Source organism: Wyeomyia smithii, chromosome 2 (assembly GCF_029784165.1).
Source record: "Wyeomyia smithii strain HCP4-BCI-WySm-NY-G18 chromosome 2, ASM2978416v1, whole genome shotgun sequence".
Taxonomy (NCBI): domain Eukaryota; kingdom Metazoa; phylum Arthropoda; class Insecta; order Diptera; family Culicidae; genus Wyeomyia; species Wyeomyia smithii.
Window position 1 is genome coordinate 207,306,254 of NC_073695.1, and position 21,068 is coordinate 207,327,321.

The 21,068-nt window shown below is 41.6% G+C and overlaps 2 protein-coding genes across 4 annotated transcripts in view; one reads left to right on the forward strand and one right to left on the reverse strand.

Moving 5' to 3' along the window:
• Nucleotides 1–21,068, reverse strand: part of LOC129724834 (intraflagellar transport protein 74 homolog) — a 106,363-nt gene that overhangs the window by 18,950 nt on the left and 66,345 nt on the right. The gene's annotated exons all lie outside the window — the stretch shown is intronic.
• Nucleotides 906–21,068, forward strand: part of LOC129724833 (SLIT-ROBO Rho GTPase-activating protein 1-like) — a 177,605-nt gene continuing 157,442 nt past the window's right edge. The window contains exon 1 of the mRNA XM_055680052.1: nt 906–1,463. The gene's annotated coding sequence lies outside the window, so the exon portion shown is untranslated. The remainder of the gene's footprint in view (nt 1,464–21,068) is intronic.

Sequence of the window (21,068 nt, forward strand, 5' to 3'; positions counted from 1 at the left end):
ATTTTTTGAAGATGTCGGGTACAGGTCGGGTTCGGGCTTGATGGAACAAAATCGGGTTTGGGTCGGGTTGGGGTTTGAAAATGACGGGCTTAGGTCTGAAAACCTGAAACCCGACTATATGAAATAAGCATTTTCATAAGATAATTATGTCTAATTTCATGCAACTGTAAAAATCACTAACATTTCAATACCATTCGAGGCTCAAAGCTTCAGAGCAGCTTCAAATTGGTACAAACAATCGACCAAGAAAAAAATGGGGTTCGGGTTTCACAGTTCCGGGTTTCACAAAAAAAAAAAAATTTCGGGTTCGGGTATCAACCGAAAAAAAATTCGGGTACGGGTCGGGTATGGGGTTGAAAAAAGCCAAACCCGACCATCTCTAGAATTTACCTTATTAATGAACTACACTGTTAAAAGTAAATTTTCAACTGGAAGTATTCGAATTCGGAACGTTGATAAGAATTATTCTCAATTACAAAATATAAATCTGAAAATCTTGAAAAAATCTCAAAATTTCCATATTGTACCATTTTTAAGCTGAGATTAAAGAATTAAATTAAAGATTAAAAAGAAAAAGAATACAGTTACAGTTCCCATCTCGAGGGGTTCACCATCACTGCTGTCATTGTTGCAATTATTTCCTGCTGCAATTTAGTTCCCTGTTATTTTCCGCTTGCATCGATTGTAGATGAAGGCAACCCACGAACTCACGTTTAGTCGAGTGAATGCGCGTTTTGTTTTTTGCTCCATCAATCTAACAACTCGCAAATTAGTTGATTTTTTCTCATTTGACTTTTCATTTCATCTTACTCGCGGTGCAGCACGTAGTAGTACCTGTTCTCTTTCTCTCGTATCACCCACAGCACGATTCTGCTAGCCTAGAGCAGTAGCTCTGACTAAGTCAAACATGCATGTACCTTTTTCTCGATTCCAATCCTCTCCTGCGTATGGCGAATCTAAACGGTGCGTTTACCTACGCGTGTGTAGTGATGAACAAGCACTTAATTCACAATTGCTAATTGTTTTCGATTCAGTGAGTGGTTACCGTGCGAAAGTTGTCTAGAAAATTTAAGTGAAAAATCTTCATCCCGAGAATGTCTAATGTTGAAAAAGCGAAAAACGTTCGCGCAGCAGTGAGGAAAGTTTAGCATTAAACAGTGAAATATATTCTATATGCTAAATAGTAATTTATTATCGTGGTGCTGTTTTTAGACGTGCTCTGCTAAAAATAGCTTCCTATATTCGAGAGTGTAATAAAAAAAAGTTCGCGTTGGTGTGCGAGAACGTGTGAAGAAGGAAAAACAAGTGTGTATCTTAACCAGACCTAGCGCGAGTGTATACAGCCTGTCAGTGGCATTTAAAACAGCAAATTCCCACCGTCTAACGGTATAAGCACTCTTTAAACAATAAAACCGAATACGAGATTTCTGGCCCGAATATGAGCCTGCATATTTTTGTACCAGGTTAGTATGCGTGCCTGGATTAAGGTGCCAAAAGGGTTGTATTTATCGCTAACAACCGGTGCACACCGCGTTAAGAGAGGAGAAGCTATAAACGGCAAACGGGTCGGTTTCGAGGAAAAAATCAAGCCAAACACACCGCAGCAGGGGTTTCGAAGGTATGCGCTGTTAATTAGCTGTCTAGATAGAAGAAAAATCAAACCAACAATAAATGGTTCGCTGAGACGAGATCCAAATTGGTGAATATCATAGCGCTCGATCAAGAGACCACTTTTGTACGAAATCGATGGATCATCCAGTAAACAGTGAACACCTTTTGGGGAAGAACAATAATAACCAAGGCTTCATAAATTCTTTGTGTGTAGTGAAATGTGTTTGGTTTTAGCAATGATTCAAGCGTGTGTGCAAATTTAAATTAAAAGTGAACGGTTTTTAGTTGTCGAGAATCGCATACGGTGTTATTGAACCGACTGCATTAGACGTGTTACTTTTCAACTTCATCGCTGCTAGAAGTTTTGAGCTGTTTGTTATTTCGCTTGTTTCTGTTAAGTAAAAACGGATTGCTAAAGATTACTTGAATGCCCAATGAACAAAGAAATTCGATCTGTCAACGACAGACCGACTAGGGACACCTGTCACTGAGTTGGCATCTTTCAAAGGAAAAAGAACTCTGAAAGGTTGTAGGTGCTTACATATTTTAGGCTTTTGCTAATCTGCCTATGATCGCACAATAGTAACATTGGCAAAGTTGGTTGTCCGAGCAAATGCAAATAGACAGTTCAACTAAACATAGTATCATGAAGAAAGTACTACTTCACACTATGCATACATTTAACATTACTTTTGAAGTCAAATTGGTTGAATTAATGCTATGATACTTTCATGAAGTTTTTACTTGTATTCAACGAGCACGAGCTGAACATCAGAAACGGATCATCGGTGGTTAGTTACCGGACCAGAATAACTTCTGAGTCCCAGAGGATGCAGATGTGGATTTGGTTGGAAACTTTTTTGACAAAAAAGGTGAAATGTTAAGTAGTGTGACAATTCGGCGTTTTATGTGAGAAAACAACTTTTGTCGAGCAAACATAAGCATATTTTTTCAGATGTAAAAAGTACATACTATTTTAAGCATTTCCCAATAAAAAGCACCAAATCCATAAAATGTCGAATGTTATAATTATGCGATTACAGGAAGTAATGTTCCTGGTACATGTTTCGCAATAAATTACTTTCAATTTTATGATGATAGTTGCAGTGACCAGAACAAATTCCAGGCCTCACACTATAGCATCTCGTCTATTCGAATTTATAAACAAATATCGGAGCTTGTGTCTTGTTGTCTCGTTCTTAAAGGAATGTGTATGTCGTGAAACACATTAACATTATTGTGTGCTTGTTCAAACATATCTTGTTACATCTTGCGGATTTTACAGGGTTGAGCGCCTTCTTGAGAGGCAAATTCTGGGTCAAAGGATGATGTTCTCACGTTGCAGGGGTGCGGGTTTAGATTGAAGCTTTCTCGTGCTGATATCACTATCCTTAATATCTCATCGTTTGCCAAGTGGTTTCAAGTCATTTTCCCAATGACACCGATTGATAGGAGACATAAGGGGTACTTGTCCTTCTGCTTCCCGTTTAACAACCTCATTGTCACTCAGCACAGGGGAGCGAGCCGTTAAATCTGTCAGGAGATGACAAGAACGAGGAGCTTAGATTTTTTTCATACTGTCTGCCACTTTACACCTCCACGGTAAATGTATAAATACAGTTGTCTCAAATATCAACCTGAAATACAATTCTCTGATAACAAATATACCGATTTTTGGGTTGGTTCCAGCTAAATGTTTGTTTGTTGGAAGATTTTTTTTTCCTATATAGACTCATCACTGCGACCATGATATCTCCTGTGTGTTTGCTGTATTCCGCACTTCTAATACTATTGAGTACTATTGAGAGTAAGATCACTATAAATTCCGGCTTGTGTTATACTTTTCCTTTCTTTTTACGCTTACTACTCCAAGTCTCGCTGCCTCCGGTCGGTCTTATCACCAATAACAATTCTCTGGAGAGGTTTCAACTGAATATTTCCGACCAGTTTTATTGTGAGAGGAGCTTATTTTTGCCAAAAGGTATTTGTCGAGGTTTTGTAGAATTCAACGTAAAGGAAGAGGTTAGTGGGGATCCTTAGAATATACTTATGTTTAGTTCTTCTGACATCGGATGGCCTGGATTCTACTAAGATTCGTCGCTTTCCACATGAAGATTTCCTACAGCTTGGAAATATGCGTTTTTGTTCCTGGTTTATAAGAAGGGTGGGACGTACGCTGAGTATTAAAATTGTCGACGAAACATCCTAATTATTCTGCGCTACTTTCGGGATAGCCCGAGGCCCAAGCCATCTTGGCACTATTATTCCTGCTCTATTTCAACGACATGCACTACTCCAAAAAATGCCCAGTCTAGCACTCTGATGATTTGAAACTTTTCAACAAATTAAAACATGCTGCCGCTTTACTTCAGCAACAACTCAAAAATGTATGAAAAAACTGGCAGTCAGGTATCTTGTTCTAGTCATTTTTGCGGCTATGAAACCCCTCAATTTCTGGTGCTGGCAGGGTTGCCAAGAAGAAGCGATTTAACAGGGTTGTCGTTCGGCATTCTCCGTCGTCCATCTCTACTCCACCGATGATAGTCCGCAGCACCTTCCGCTTGAAAATTCCAATTCAAGTCCTCCGGGAGAAACATTGTTGTCTCGATTTCGTGGAGGACTACCGGTCTTTTTGAGGTTTGTACAGCGTCAACTCCATGCGTCCTCGCACTCGATTTGAAGTGAAAAGTAAACATGATTACCAACCTGGATTCATCTCTGGATATTTTTTATTGTCGGCGGTTACCTGTAACCCCAAATACACGAACTCGTCGACCGCCTCAAGCTAATCACCGTCTAAAGAGTCTTGAGTAGGAAGGCTGATGTTGTTCTTCTTGGAGCCTCTCGCTCGCATGTGTTTCGTTTTCGACGCATTTATCCGCGTTCCGATTCGTCTGGCTTAGGTGGCTTAGGTCGAGCATAGGTTTCCTTCAGCGTCGCAAGGCCAAGAAGAAGCGATTTAACAGGGTTGTCGTTCGGCATTCTCCGTCGTCCATCTCTACTCCACCGATGATAGTCCGCAGCACCTTCCGCTTGAAAATTCCAATTCAAGTCCTCCGGGAGAAACATTGTTGTCTCGATTTCGTGGAGGACTACCGGTCTTTTTAGAGGTTTGTACAGCGTCAACTCCATGCGTCCTCGCACTCGATTTGAAGTGAAAAGTAAACATGATTACCAACCTGGATTCATCTCTGGATATTTTTTACTGTCGGCGGTTACCTGTAACCCCAAATACACGAACTCGTCGACCGCCTCAAGCTCTTCACCGTCTAAAGAGTCTTGAGTAGGAAGGCTGATGTTGTTCTTCTTGGAGCCTCTCGCTCGCATGTATTTCGTTTTCGACGCATTTATCCGCGTCATCCGCGTAGCCCAGAAGCTGAACCGGCCTTGTGAAGATCACGCCCCCCGTGTCGATGCCCACCCTCCGAATGACATCCTCAAAAGTAATGCAAAACAGCAAATAGGGAAGTTCACCCCCTTGTCTTAATCCTTTGCGTGATGCAAACGGACTGGTGCTCCTAGATTAGTTTCTTCTCCTCTTCTGCTTGTTGTACCGCTATTTAGCTGTCCATCGAAGTACTCTTTCCACCTGTCGATCCGTAAGAAGGTTCTCATCTGCATTGTTGTACATTCCGGCTTGCGGAACATAGCCTCTGCGAGATAAGTTCTGCGTATCGCTGGCACGAGACAACTGCTCGGGCTTCTCATGTTCACGACCCTTTTGCTGGCGCTTCTTTCGTCTGAGAATCGTGGTCATGTCGTTCCGTTTCCGTTTGTACTTGCCCTTGTTCTTCCTCGTTGACTTGCTCATATCACTCGTTGTGTTACCATACCGGTCATCCATCAAAACATGGTCAATTTGGTTTTCTGTACGTTGGTCAGGTGATCTCCAAGCGGTGTTATGGACGTCTTTGCGAGAAAAGATGGTTCTTCGGACCAGGCTTGTAAACGGTCAACATTTTTATTTGATTCGCTTCGTTAGTGTGGATCGCAGTAGGCATTCGCGCGTTAATGTAGAATGTCTGCTCTCGCACATAGAAAAAATGGTCGAATAACATTCGCACATCGAGAATATTAATTCTATTTATGTTAAAAAATTTTATCACAAGATCAATGATATGAGTAATTTTTAAAATGTCCGCACACAACGTGCGCAATTCTCATTTCTAGGAAAATGTCAAAATACGTTTAGGAAAAAAAAACGTGGTAGTGTATTTCGACAGCGAGCCTTGTCAACATCAGAATCAAAAGCAGACGATTATCGCAGTGAAAACCGTGATCGTTCACAAGCCTGCTTCGAACTACATATACATACCTGTCCTCGGGAAGCTGCATAGTTAACACTGGCCGTTTGTCTCGGTGTGCAGGCTGGGCCTAGTCCGTACATTTCATCTCTTCCGATCTGAGTGTTCATGTCCTCGATGACGATCTTGATGTTTTTAGCTGTCACAGAGTCTCCAGCTTCGCGTAAAACGCTTCTTTCTATACGTTGGGTCGTGAGGGCAGTGCATGTTGAGGATGGTGTAGTTATAGAACCGCCTCCTGATCACACGACACTGCTTCCTGCCTAGCCCTGTAACGATTGTATTCAGCTTGTTGGTGGTGTCGCCGCTCTGGTAGTACTGTGCCCTGCGACCACAAATCCTCCGTACCTTCTTTGCTTTCCGGTAAAACTCCTGGTGCGCAACGATGTCGAAGTGGTGGGGTTTTACCAGACCCATCAGGATCCGGACGCCACCCGGGACGTTGGACGATGTACAGTTTCATGTACCGAGCTTCCAGTCAACATCTTTATTCTATCGCCTAGATCGTTGCCGATTGGTTCAATTCGTATTTACTCGTTGAATATTCGCAGTTTTTATCCCTCTAGTGTCCAGTGCCGCCTTTAGACGGTCTTCAGTTGAACCTTTAAAAAGCATCAATGAGTACCTAATAAATGTTTATAAAGCTTCATTGTGATGTTTTCGAAGTCCGTCAAAAAATAATTTGGGCACTAGAGGGTTAATTAACTGATTATTCCTGCGACATGGCTGCCGTTTTAGGTGTAGCTGGCGAGATACGGCATTCCGTTGTTCAGTCGCCTGCTCCGGAACAGTCGCTGTTTGAGTCGTCCTTGATACGGGAGACAGACCCTCAGACAAGCTGTCTTCCAAAAAAACAGCTTCACCCTTCTTGTCAGTATACGATCAAGTTTCCATCGGTTCATCGATCTTCCCGTGGTTACTCGTATCCTAGTCGGTAAAACGTGAAGGTAGGGATAGGAGTCGCTGGGTATTTTGTTCTGGGCCACACTGGGGTCTATTTTTTGAGTACGTGCTGGTACGCACAGCGGCACAGCTCAGCCTAGTACTACTCTCATCAACTTTCTGGATTAGTTGCTCAATTCATAGCACAAATAGTGCCACACTAAAAGGGTCACCCTGACACACAGAGCGTCCTATCTTGTTCTACGGTGTTAAAAATCATGTGATTCATGATCAGAATTGCGATTCCATCTGTAAACTTCTTCGACAGTAGACTGTTTAAGGTAGTTATTAAAAAAATCATCAAATCCTCTTTTAAAGTTTCCAACAAATTAAAATAAAACTCATCTCATTCCGCGTCGAACACTCGACAGAAACGGACGTGCAAGTGGTCGTTCTATTACAATCCGGTCCGTGTGTACGAATAGCCAAACAATAGAGTGTATTATTCGCGCTAAAGGCCAACTAGATTGTGAGTTGTGTCGCTACGTTCTGTACCCGGCTCGCAACTTTGGCTGTATTGGTGCAAAATACCAGCTGCAGTTTTGATCTGTGCACAGTGAATAGATCTTTCTAATTCAAGGCCATCAGTTGACAGTCGAGTCGTGTCGCTGTGCTGAGTGATCTCACACCCGGCTCACTGCTGGTGGCTGTATTGGTGCTGCTGTACTGGTGCTGCTGGCTGCTTTGGGTGCAGCTTCGAACGATCGGACAACCACTGCTGGAAGGAAGAAGTAAATAGGTACTTTATTTTGTCGGCGCTAGTGCGCTACATTTAGCGCGATGGATATAGATCCCTCGCCTCCCGTGCCACCATCCCCGAACCCCCCTGACCCTGACCCTTCTGTTACCCCCTCCCCTGTTCATTCTCCAGTCCCCCCTCGCCCCAGGCTTTACCCGGACGGATCTCAACAGGGCAGCTATACTGTTTATTTTCGTCCAAAGGCAGGAGTGAATTCAAAGCGATTAAACATACTGCAAATTTCTAAAGACCTGACGAAGGGGTACAAGGCCATGACCGAAATTTTCCAAGGTCCGACCTAACAAGCTCCGTGTCGTGGTCAGTGATCTGGCACAGGCCAATGCTATCGCTTGCTCTGAGCTCTTCACACGCGAGTATCGCGTTTACATACCCGCACGAGACGTGGAGATCGACGGTGTCATAACCGATTCGAGTCTGTCTGTCGAGTGTATCCTAAAAAGCGCAACCGGTTGCTTCTAAAATACCGAAACACAGGCGAAGATTTTGGATTGTAAGCAATTGCGGTCCATGTCTCTCGTCGGCGGTAAAAAAGTTTACACTCCGTCAGACTCGTTTCGCGTTGCGTTTGCCGGATCTGCACTCCCTAGCCACGTCTCGATCGACCGGGTTCGTCTGCCTGTGCGATTGTATGTACCCCGTGTTATGAATTGCACCAATTGCAAGCAGTTAGGCCACACAGCCGCCTACTGCTGCAATAAGGCACGATGTAGCAAGTGTGCAAGAGGGGTAGCAAGAGTGCAAGAGGGGAGACTCATGCTGGAGATTCTTGCAGTGTTAATGCTGAAAAATGTATTCACTGTGGGGAAAACCAGCATGAGCTCTCCACATGCCCGGTGTACATGCAGCGCAGAGATAAAATCAAGCGGTCACTTAAGGAGCGTTCAAAGCGTTCTTATGCTGAAATGCTGAAGAAGACCGTGACCACTTCTACATCGAACCCCTTTGATCTGTTGTGCTCTGATGAAACCGATTCTGACGATTTATCAGCGGGAACATCTTATGCCAATCTTGGGGAGTCTAGGAAGAGGAAAAATGTTTCTTCTCCTAAACTTCCCCGTAAAGGTCCTGAGATTTCCCAAAGTGTAATGAAAAGTACGAACAAACCAAACAGTGCTGCGGAAAAACCGAAGCAAACTCCTCCTGGGCTTGCAAATTTACAGTCCCAGAAGGAGTTCCCAGCACTGCCAGGAACATCTAAAACCCCAGTTGTTCCTTTTGCACATCCAGTTGATGAAACAAACTCTGGATTAGTGAAATTTTCTGACATTGTGGACTGGATTTTTGAAAATTTCAATGTACCCGATCCAATTAAAATTTTTCTTACAGCATTCCTCCCAACAGTTAGATCATTTTTGAAGCAGTTGACTGCCCAATGGCCCCTCCTTGCAGCGATTGTATCCTTCGATGCCTAATTCAACTGCGTATGTGAAGGATTCAATCTCTGTCTTACAGTGGAATTGTAGAAGTATTTTACTAAAAATTGATTCGTTTAAAGTTTTGATAAATAAAAACAAATGCGATGCATTTTCCCTTTGTGAAACTTGGCTTACTTCAAATATTGATCTTAACTTCCTTGATTTTAATATTATTCGCCTTGATCGAGACACCCCATATGGAGGAGTACTTTTAGGTATTAAAAAGTGCTATTCTTTCTATCGTATTAACCTCCCCTCGATTCCAGGCATCGAAGTTGTCGCATGTCAAATGACAATACGAGGTAAAGAGCTTTGTATTGCCTCAATATATATTCCTCCCAGAGCACAGGTTGGGCAACGGCTGCTCTTTGATTTAATAGAACTTCTTCCCTCGCCACGTTTGATTTTGGGAGACTTCAACTCTCATGGTGTGGCTTGGGGTTCCCCTTACAATGATAACCGCTCCTCTTTTATCTATAACCTTTGCGATGACTTCGACATGACTATTTTAAACAACGGTGAAATGACACGTATCCCGAAACCTCCAGCGCGCCCAAGCGCTTTGGATCTATCCTTATGTTCGACGTCGCTATGGTTGGATTGCACATGGAAGGTAATCCTCGATCCTCACGGTAGCGACCATCTGCCTATTCTTATTTTAATTACAAACGGGTCAACTCGCATGCGACCAATTGACATTCCGTATGACCTCACACGGAATGTCGATTGGAAGTTATACGAGGAAATGATTTCAAAAGCGGTCGAGTTGTTTCAACTTCATTCACCACTTGAAGAATACAACCTCCTCGCGGGCTTGATTCTCGACGTCGCGTTGCAAGCCCAAACGAAGAAATATCCCGGCGTAACGATCAAAGAACGGCCTCCCACTCCGTGGTGGGACCAAGAGTGCTCCGATGTCTACACGCACAGATCCGACGCGTTTTTGGCCTTCCAGAAGGGAGGTATACCTGGCGACTATTTACGGTATTCGGAGCTTGATACCAAGCTTAAAAGTTTGGCTAAAGCAAAGAAACGCGGATATTGGCGTCGGTTCGTGAACGAGACGTCGAGGGAGACATCGATGAGCACTCTTTGGAACACAGCCCGAAGAATGCGGAATCGCGTAACGGTCAACGAAAGCGAGGAGTCTTCAAGTCGGTGGATATTTGATTTTGCCAGGAAAGTATGTCCGGACTCTGTTCCTGAGCAAAACATTGTTCGCGATGCGTCTCCGGGCCACGACGCGATAGAATCACCTTTTACAATGGCAGAATTTTCAGTTGCCCTCCTGTCCTGTAACAATAACGCGCCTGGGTTAGATAGAATCAAATTCAACTTGTTGAAGAATCTACCCGGCAATGACAAGAGGCGCTTGTTGAACTTGTTCAATAAGTTCCTGGAGCAACACATTGTACCGCAGGATTGGAGGCAAGTGAAGGTGATCGCCATCCAAAAACCGGGGAAACCAGCTTCTAATCACAACTCTTATAGGCCGATTGCAATGCTATCCTATATCCGGAAATTGATGGAAAAAATGATACTCCGTCGTTTAGACCATTGGGTCGAATCAAATGGTCTACTATCAGATACTCAGTTTGGCTTCCGCCGAGCCAAAGGGACGAATGATTGTCTTGCGTTGCTTTCAACAGATATTCAGCTGGCGTATGCTCGCAAAGAACAAATGGCGTCTGCGTTCTTGGACATTAAGGGGGCTTTTGATTCCGTTTCTATTGACATTCTTTCGGGTAAAATTCACCGACAAGGATTTTCTCTAATTTTAAACAATTTTTTGCATAATTTGTTGTTCGAAAAGCACATGCATTTTACGCATGGCGAATTGGCAACTTTTCGAATTAGCTACATGGGTCTTCCCCAGGGCTCATGTTTAAGCCCCCTTCTTTACAATTTTTATGTAAATGACATCGACGATGTCTGGCAAATTCATGCACGATAAGACAACTTGCCGACGACAGCGTGGTCTCTGTTACAGGAGCCAAAGCTGCCGATTTGCAAGGACCATTGCAAGATACCTTGGACAATTTGTCTGCTTGGGCTTTACAGCTAGGTATCGAATTCTCTACGGAGAAGACTGAGATAGTAGTTTTTTCTAGAAAGCATGAACCTGCTCAGCTTCAAACACAATTAGTGGGTAAAACGATTTCTCAGGTTTTGGTACACAAATATCTTGGTGTCTGGTTCGACTCTAAAGGCACCTGGGGTTGTCACGTGAGGTATCTGATAAAAAAATTTCAACAAAGAGTGAATTTTCTTCGTACAATAACCGGACAATGGTGGGGAGCCCACCCAGGAGACCTTATAAGGCTTTACCAAACAACGATATTATCTGTCATTGAGTACGGGTGTTTCTGCTTCCGCTCCGCAGCAAACATACATTTGATCAAACTGGAGCGAATACAATATCGTTGTTTGCGTATCGCCTTGGGTTGCATGCAATCGACCCATACGATGAGTTTGGAGATCTTAGCTGGAGTACTACCATTGAAAAACCGCTTCTGGAGCCTGTCTTCTCGTATTCTAATCAAATGTGAGGTCTTGAACCGTCCCGTGATTAAAAATTTTGAAAGGTTAATCGAACTTAATTCTCAAACCCGTTTTATGACATTGTATTTCAATCACATGTCCCAAAATATTAACCCTTCTTCGAATATTCCAAATCGTGTCGACTTATCAAATACTTCTGATTCTACTGTGTTTTTCGATACATCCATGATGAAAGAAACTCGTGGAATCCCGGATTATTTACGCGTGCAGCAGATCCCAAAAATTTTTTCCAATAAATATCGAAACATCAACTGCGACAATATGTACTACACTGACGGATCACTTCTTGATGGGTCCACTGGCTTCGGTATCTTCAATAACAATTTAACCGTCTCCCATAAGCTCGATAATCCTGCTTCTGTTTACGTCGCAGAATTAGCTGCAATTCAGTACACCCTAGGGATTATCGAAAAAATGCCTACGGACCATTATTTCATCTTTACGGACAGTCTCAGTTCCATTGAGGCTCTCCGATCGATGAAAGATGTTAAGCACTCTCCGTATTTCCTGGGGAAAATACGGGAACATCTGAGTGCTTTATCCGAAAAATCTACTCAGATTACCTTAGCGTGGGTCCCTTCTCACTGCTCGATACCGGGTAATGAGAAAGCGGACTCTTTGGCTAAGGTGGGCGCAACAAACGGTGATATTTATGAAAGACTAATTGCCTTTAATGAATTTTTCGCATTTGTACGTCAGAATACGATCATCAGTTGGCAAAATTCTTGGACCAAGGGGGAACTGGGAAGGTGGTGACATTCCATAATCCCCAAGGCATCGACGTACCCGTGGTTCAAGGGGTTGGATGTAGGTCGGGATTTCATTTGCGTGATGTCCCGGCTTATGTCCAATCACTATAGATTTGACGCGCATCTCCGTCGTGTTGGGCTCGGGGAGAGTGGTATCTGTGCCTGTGGTGAAGGTTATCACGACATAGAGCACGTTGTTTGGTCATGCCCTGTACACCGTGACGCCAGGTCTAGATTAATAGCTTCCCTGCAGGCCGAGGTAGGCAGCCGGCTGTTCCTGTTCGTGATGTCTTGGCGAGCCGTGACCTATCCTACATGTCCCTTGTATACGTTTTCCTGAAATCCATCCACGTCCCAGTTTAGTCCTACCCCCTTCCGCCTGCATCCAACCAAACGACAAGAACACGTTAAGACCCCGGATCCGGAAACAGCAATCAGACCCGCACGATACTCTCAAGGCCCGATGGAAACAACCCAATATTCCAGTCCGTAATATCTTGGCCCAGCAGCGGAACAAATTTAATATGCTGCTTACCTATGGCAATGAAAACCATCAAACAGCAAACCTGTGCTTTTAATGCAAAATATTCTAGCTTTAAGTTAGATTTAGTTTCAGCTCGTAGTCGGCAGCGAGGATAAAAAATTTGCTTTTAGTTATTAAGATACTTTAGAAAGTAAGCTACCAGATATAATTGGCGCCGTTAAACATTGATTTGTATTTGTGCCGTGTCAAATAAACTATAGATGAAGAAAAAAAAAAACTCATCTGGTGCCAGAGTTGGCAATATTTTTTTTTTATAAACTGGAAAAATGCTGGAAATAAAACTGGGAAAAACTTGATCCTGGATTTGGTGAGATAATGTCTAGTTATGTATTTTAAATTCATAAAATGAATTGAGTGTCAATTTTACATACAGAGGTAACAAGACGCTCACATTACCATAATACTTAGTATTTTTAAACATAAAAAATGATTAACATGTATTAAAATAATATTTAGTGAACCTCTATGTCTTGATACATTGCCATCAACTTGGTTGAGTTTCGTTACTCAACTGGAAAAACACTTGAGTAGTTTTTGAATACAAGAAAACTGGAAGAATTAACTTTAACTGGAATATTAGCATCTCTGATATTTTTTTCTACTGCAAGATTACAAAGTAGACCAAGTCTCCTTCTCGGCAAAATGACGTTTTAAGTCATTTGCTTGAATTTCGGTCAATGATTTCCGTGATAAATTTGAAGGATTACCTTAAGGCCTAAACACAATGGATACGTTGCGGCTGCGTTTGCGGCAATTTGCCAGTTAGCCTATACATTTTCTGTCAAATTACCGTCAACGCAACGCAAAGGTATCCATTGTGTTTGGGCCTTTATTCATCGAAGCCAACGTCTTCTCTACTTGTTGCAAATTGTCTACTGATTGTGAATAATCTTTTTCCACTTTCAGAATTGGATTCGATGTGTATGTTTTTCCAATAGGTTCAAAATGTAAAAAAACTTAAAAATTATTATAGTTTAAAAACGAGGTTATTGTTCACCGTTTACTTCGCTACCCATACCATAGTTTTTTGCTACGGTTCGTATTTGCTACTAGCTCCGTCTGACCAGATATTATCCAATGAGAACAATAATCCATAGCCTTTAAAACAGGTTAGAAAACTAGAAACTCTGGCGATTGGATTTGTGCAGAAAACATTTGCGCGACCCGTTGGTTCATAACGTAATCAGAGGTGAAGGCTCACGCTGGAGTGTCAATAAAACGGCGTAAATTTATAATGCGCAAGGTATTACCACACTTTGACCGGTACTGGTTTAGCGACATTCCAGTGTGCCAATATCTGCATTATTTGACTGTTCTGAGAGCAATCTACTTCTTTGTGACCAGTGCAACTTAAATGTCACTCTTTTTTGTCTCATCTAACCAGACTAGTCTCTCCGGTTATAAATATCGAGATCACTAATGGCTGCTCGCTTAAGCCGAAATAAAAACAAAATTGATTTTAAGCTTCCGCTTACGGTACTATTTAGCCAACTAGCGTCCGTGTATCGATTGGATAATTATGCAACCAGTTGGTACGCAACGAAATCGATTATCGAATGTTATTTGAAAAAGCAAATGCCTGGCAACTAGTATTTGAATGTATTATATCAAAGTATGTAAACGAAAGATAAAATAATAAATCAACTGGAATTTTTGCAGCTGCTGATTTCGTTGCGACTAAAGTTGGAAAATATTTTTGTGCAATTTTTATTTATTTCGGTTGAATCGATTCCATCCGCACGTCAAGAATCCGAGCCTCGAGGAAACGAGCTGAAGATTTTTTACGCATTCACTAGCTAGGTTGAAGAGTTCCATTTGTTGCCTGACTGTACAAACGTACGTAGGTACGGCCAGTAAATGTACGCAATGGAAAAACATAGAAACATACGGTGCAGAATGTTAATAAAGTGCCAGTCTCAGTTGGTGCTGGGAATCTAAATTTAAACACCATCATCATCCGGTAATGCAGCACGTTCCAAGCCCCGGACTGGAGTACTCGAAGTCGCCAGAGCCAGACAGCAGTTGCCCGTTTGGTAGGATTCATATAGATCGCAGCTCCCAAACCGGTTCCCGGGGCAGACGTTGTCGCCAACTGTTTTCTTCAGATCTTCTTGCACAATGCGTGACAACACGGGCATCGGCCCGATGATCACCTTTTCCTGCTGTATCGTCTCTTTGTTACTTTTGTTTTTTTTTTTGTATAAAAAATCAACTGTCATGTTATAAATATTAAAAATTTCGAATGACATGTGTCGGTAAAACTGAACTTCTTTAGTAAATGGAATGGGAATTGAATTTATGAATAATTCTTCAAACAACCTTCTTACTTGTAAGACCACACCCCACTGATAGGGGAATTGTATTGTTTTCTTCATAGTCAATTCTTTTCTAAGCCTCCAAGATGAACCGCATACAAGCGCCATCTGTACGATGCTTACGATTATAATCGCTTTGGCTAAATGGGAATACTGGCCGCTGCGAGTGATGGTGACAGAAAGGAGTGTCCAATAATGATACTTGCACACGCTGCTTGACTTGGGCTCGGAACGAAACCCGGACAGTATTAGATATCCTAGTTAATGCTGATGGCAATATTTGATAACTAAGGGAGGAGTTTACTCCGGAGATAATCCTTAATGACCATTTTCGGTTAATTAATTAATGAAGGTCTGTCACTGCTGTCATGCCATATTCCACTGGGGAGCATCAATTTATGTTTATTTTTTTTATTTCATTCCTTTTTCCGTCACTCCGTTCGGCAGCAGTTCTATCGTAGCTTAGAGATGGTCGGGTTTCGGGTTTTCAAACCCGAAACCCGACTAGAAAATCTATGAAATCTCGGGTTCGGGTCGGGTTCGGGTTTCACAATTTCGGGTTCGGGTGGGGTTCGAGTTTGAACGAAAAAAAAAGTTTCGGGTTCGGGTCGGGCTCGGGTTTCGACCGAAAAAAAAATTCGGGTTCGGGTCGGGTACGGGCTTGAAAAACATCAAACCCGACCATCTCTATCGTAGCTTTCCAATCAGTCTGCTTATTGTGGTGACAGTATATCTAGCCTCTGATTGAGCAGTGCGCGCTGCATGAGTTGGGATATGCTGTAGAGAGCTCTTCTTTACCTGTTGATAAGAATTTAAAGGTACACTGCTTCTTGTACAATAATCGTGTTTAAATTTGATAAATCACTGTAACGCTTATCCATGATAACTAAATTATAGTTATGCCCAGTTGGACTCTTTGTTACTAAATTAAAGACGATTCTTAGGTAATCCTGCGTTTTATCTTGTTTTGAAGTTTTTTAAAAATTAAACAAATAGTTTAGCTTATGTGGCGACGAACAAAAGCAGACATCTTTTTTATGACGATTTTCTGAATGACAGGTTTCTATTTCTATAAGGTGCGTAAATCAAACAAAGACTTACAAAGACGAGAATCAAACAAAGGTGTACAAAGACGTTTTGAATAATTATGTTGAAGTCTTGAAAACCGGTGTCTTGAAAACGGGTCCAAAATAACGACACCCTAGAACTCCTTTTTGGTCAAACAAACTTCAATCATCAGCTTCAATCAAAAATTACTTCCTTGGGGAACTTGGGAAGTGTTTGTGAATTGTCGGGATCTGCACGATCCAAGCTTGATACTTAAGCTTCTATCACTAATTGTGCAATTCATCGTTCGCAAAAAAATAGAAGGGTGGTATCCAAGACACGACCGCATAGTTGACGTAGAACTGCAATAGCTTTATATTTCCTTTTGAGGCTCTGTTCGACTTGAGCTCGTTTTACTTCTGGCACGGTTTGGTTTTGGCACACATGTGTTAAAACTGAGCGATTATGTTAAATCACATTTTTTGTCGTGCTCACCTGTGATTGTTCGTTAAAATTCGACCTTGAAACTTTTATTCGATTTTCACTGTTTAAAAATGAAGTGATAATGATATCTGAAGAATCGCAAAATTGCCCATTATTTCATCAATCCAACGACATAATAATTATTGTGATCCATAATGTGGTTACATCAGTATAACCGTTTGAAATCTTCCATTCCGACGTTACACCTTGGTTTTAGTTTCCGCAGAATGTATCTCGATATAGTGCGGTTAGACGTAGTCCTACGTCAAAAAAAAAAAAAACCAATTCTAGTGAGTCTGTGGAGTAATGTTCGATGGTTAATTTGATCAAATTTAGCTTTCAATTCTGTGTATACATCAACCATTTGTTTCCCATTTTCAACCTAAGCGATACAACCCAAAGTGAAACAAAGCAATTTGATTGTCACAGAATGATTAGGATAAAAACCTTGTTGATCAGTAGTGATAATGCTTTTTGTGTGAAACAGCAGGTGATTATTGAGAATCGTCTCAAACAATTTCGAACAGGAGCTTACTGATGTTATACTCTGATAGTGACGAAAAACTTGTTTGTTGTTTTTTTGTTTATCGGAAAAATATGCGAGTTTTTCCAAAGAACTGGGAATTTGCCTTGTTGTCAAGGCAAACGACTTAAATTTTTTTTGACTTTGGGTTGGCAAGCTCATTCATGTATTTTTTGAAGATGATAGCAGAGATACCATCAGGGTTATCGTCCAGAAAAACCTTAGCTTAGATTCCATTATTATTTCTTCGCTTCGTTCTAACAAACTGCCAAAAGCTTTTTGGGTTTCGACGAAGTTTATTTTGCATCTAAGTAACTGTAAAGTAACTGTTTGTATACAGGGTGACAGAAAAGTCCGGTCACACAGGAAAATCTCAATATTTTAAAGAATAAGAAGAAAATCTGAATCTGGCTTTCATAGCTTTATTCAGTAACTCATAAAGATACTTCACAGACGATATCTCGGAATTACACCACCTTTCTCTGATCGAACCAGCTTCAGACGTCTCGGAAAGTCGTCGCAAGCGGCGCGCACGTGCTCCATCGGCATCTCGTTCGAGATTTTCGTGATAACTCGCTTGAATTGCTCCAAATTTGTTATTTTATAGTCGTTCAGCTTCGACATCATGTATCCCCACACGAAATAATCCAGTGGATTCAGATCCATAGACGACGGAGGCCATTCATTCTTCGAAATGAAATCGGTCAAGTTTTCCTCACACCACGCCTGAACAACCTTTGCGGTGTGGGATGGGGCGCCATCTTGCTGGAAGCAGTAGTAATCGTCTTCAAACAATAGTTCAGCTTGGACAAACCATTTTTATTCAAGACCGTGTCCAGGTAGTACGCTGCGTTGATTTTGACCCCTTTATCGATAAAAATAAGAGGCAGTTTACCTCTTTTGCAAATGGCTCCCCAAACCATCACTGACGTCTTATTTTGGAACCGGGAAACGTTTAGTTTGTCCGCAGGAGCTTGCTGGAGGCTCACACTCCAAATTCGATTATTTTGGCGATTGACTGTTTGCTCCAAAACGAACAACTTCTCGTCCGAAAAAATAATCTCGTCATCTGCGCGCCAACCGAGCAACTCCCGCGACCGTTGGTACCTCTTGTCCTTTGTAGCTCTGGTAACCCCATGAACCACCTGTTTTTTGTACGGTGTAAGTTTTAAATCCTTGCGCAGGAGTAGGCGGATTGATTCTCGGTTCATTTTAAGGTTCCTGGCCAGCTTCCGTGCAGATTGGGCGGGATTCCGGCGAATCCGGTCTCGTATAATCTTTTTCAGCCTTGGAGTTCTCACAGACCTTGGTCGTCCAGATCGTGCCTTGTCCTCGGTGCCTCCGGTCTCTAGGTACCGATTTATGGTTCGGTACACAAATTTCCGGTTGATTCCGAGCGGTTTTAGGTGTTTGAATATGTGTCCGGGTTTGTACCCTTTCACATATTCAGCGATAACATCTGCTCTTAACTCTGCCATGGCTCATAACTCAATGTAAACAAACTGCACAGAAACGAAACTCTGCCACTTTGGGCAGCAAAGTTAACCCTTTCATTTGACATATAGATGGCAGCAGAGAGATGCAACGTGTAGGCTACAGGCGACCCCAAAAAAGTGTGACCGGACTTTTTTGTCACCGTGTAAGTGAGTGTTCAATCTATGGTATTATTGACTTGCTTACTTAATGGTAATTCGAGAATTTTACGATAATGACGCTGACGTTAAGTAAACCCTTTGGTTAGATGATGTCCCAATAGCGTAGTAAGCAGTAATGTGATATGGTTAGTGTGGAAAGTGGTTCGAAAAAAAATGATCCGTTGTAGTATGAATTCCGTTATAGCCATGTGGAGCAGTGCGACGAATATGTTTTCTAAGGAAGGACATCAAGGAAATATATTTTCTAAGGAAGAAAACATCAGAACATCTACTCTGTGAATGCCGAGTTTTAATATGACGCCGATCGCGTATCTTCGGTAAGGGACACATAGAACCTAACGATATTTGGAGAGAAAGTCCCGGTATGGTAATAAACTTCATATGAAGTGCGTTGCCTATCTGAGATTAATGTGCAATGTCAGATCGACTTGAACTGTCCTACACTGCCGGTAACCGCAAGTCAGTCCCATCTGTAATTTTGTCAATTTTGAGTTAGCATCGTATTTTGGCCTAGCTTTGAGTATATTTTCAGATGTACCGATAAAAAATAGTGGTTTGTTCAACAAAAGTGGAAATCAATACCAAGTCGAATTGTCACATTAGGCAAAGTAACCGCAAGTCAGTCCCAGAAGAAAAATAACCGAAAGTCAGTCCCGATTTACAAAAAAAAACATGCATAATACAACAGTAAAATGAATGGGGAGTAAAAAAGAGTTCGATACGACCGTTTAGATGAAAATAAGTTATCTAGTAATAATTATCAATTATTCGGATTATTTTTTAGTTTAAATTGGTGATGAATTTATGTGGAGCAATTTTCTGCTAATACGAATTCAGGTCAATTTTTTTTCTTGGTTCGCTTCTTCGTAGATCTATCCGCAAAATCTTGAGTATCGAAAAAACTTCCATCAGAATCCAGGGAACCGTTCCAAGAAATCTCCAAAGGTGATGCTCGAACCTCAAATGGATTTGGATCATCTTGACATTTGTTGTCGGATGAACCAACTGCAGTCCCGGCTTCAGTTTCTTTATCCGAGTCCTCACCGGATAAGCTTTCATCAGTTCCGTACATCATGAGATTTTCCAACGTCGACATTTCTTAAAAGGTTTTCATGGACTTCCTAACAGCGAAGGATTGACAGTTTTCCACGGCAACGAATAACAACACGTCAACACGCACTATAGTTTCAACATGGCAATGTGACTGACTTGCGGTTACTTTTCTCTTCGGTGTAGAATGTAACGGCAAGTCAGTCACACTCAAGGTTTTTATCATAAAATCAATTATATCAATGGTTTTTACAACGTGATTAGTGCAGGCTAGTATGCAAACTATATTTTAGCATGAATATTGTCAAAATAGTTTATCTTAAATAAGTGATAACTGAGCGTGAATGAAATATCTTTCGAAGCTGTTTTCTCGTTTTAACATTTTTACAGTTGGGACTGACTTGCGGTTACCGGCAGTACAGTACGGTCGCATTTTACCAACAGCTCGAGGCTAAGTCTTAGACTACCGAGAGATATTGAAATTTTGTTTTTCGCTTTCAACAGGCAATCTTCTTGAAAGACTACCTGTTGAAACGCAAAGTAATAAATTTGTTTTTAACGTTAACGTGTGTTTAGTGAGTAAATTTGGTTTGAGATATTTCTACTTAAATTCTATAGTGAAGTGAAAGTGTAGTGAAGTTTTCCAGTTATGCCTGGAAAAAATAAAAAAAGCTCGCTTTGATGCGGCTTCAAGGAAACGTGAGGCATCTCCTCCAAGTGACACTGAAATTTCGACTAACAGGTATGATATTCTTTCTTCCGTTGGGGATCAAGAAATTCAAACTTCTCATACTGAGCATAAAGCCGTTATGAAGAAGGTTAAAGTTCTACCTATTGTGGTATTTGTAGCAAATTTAAAAGCATTTCGATCAGAACTTTCATCATTTCTGTCGGATGTGAAAGTTGATTTTCAAATTGGCCCCCAAGGCGAAATTCGCATTTTGGCCGAATCTCTTGATGGCCATAAACATCTTTTACAGTATTTGACTGAAAAGATGTATAAATTTTATTCTCTTGCTGCCAAAAACGAGAGACCGTTTAAGGCTGTTTTGAAAGGTCTTTCAAATGACCAAACTATTGAGGAAATTAAAGAATGTTTGTCAAAATC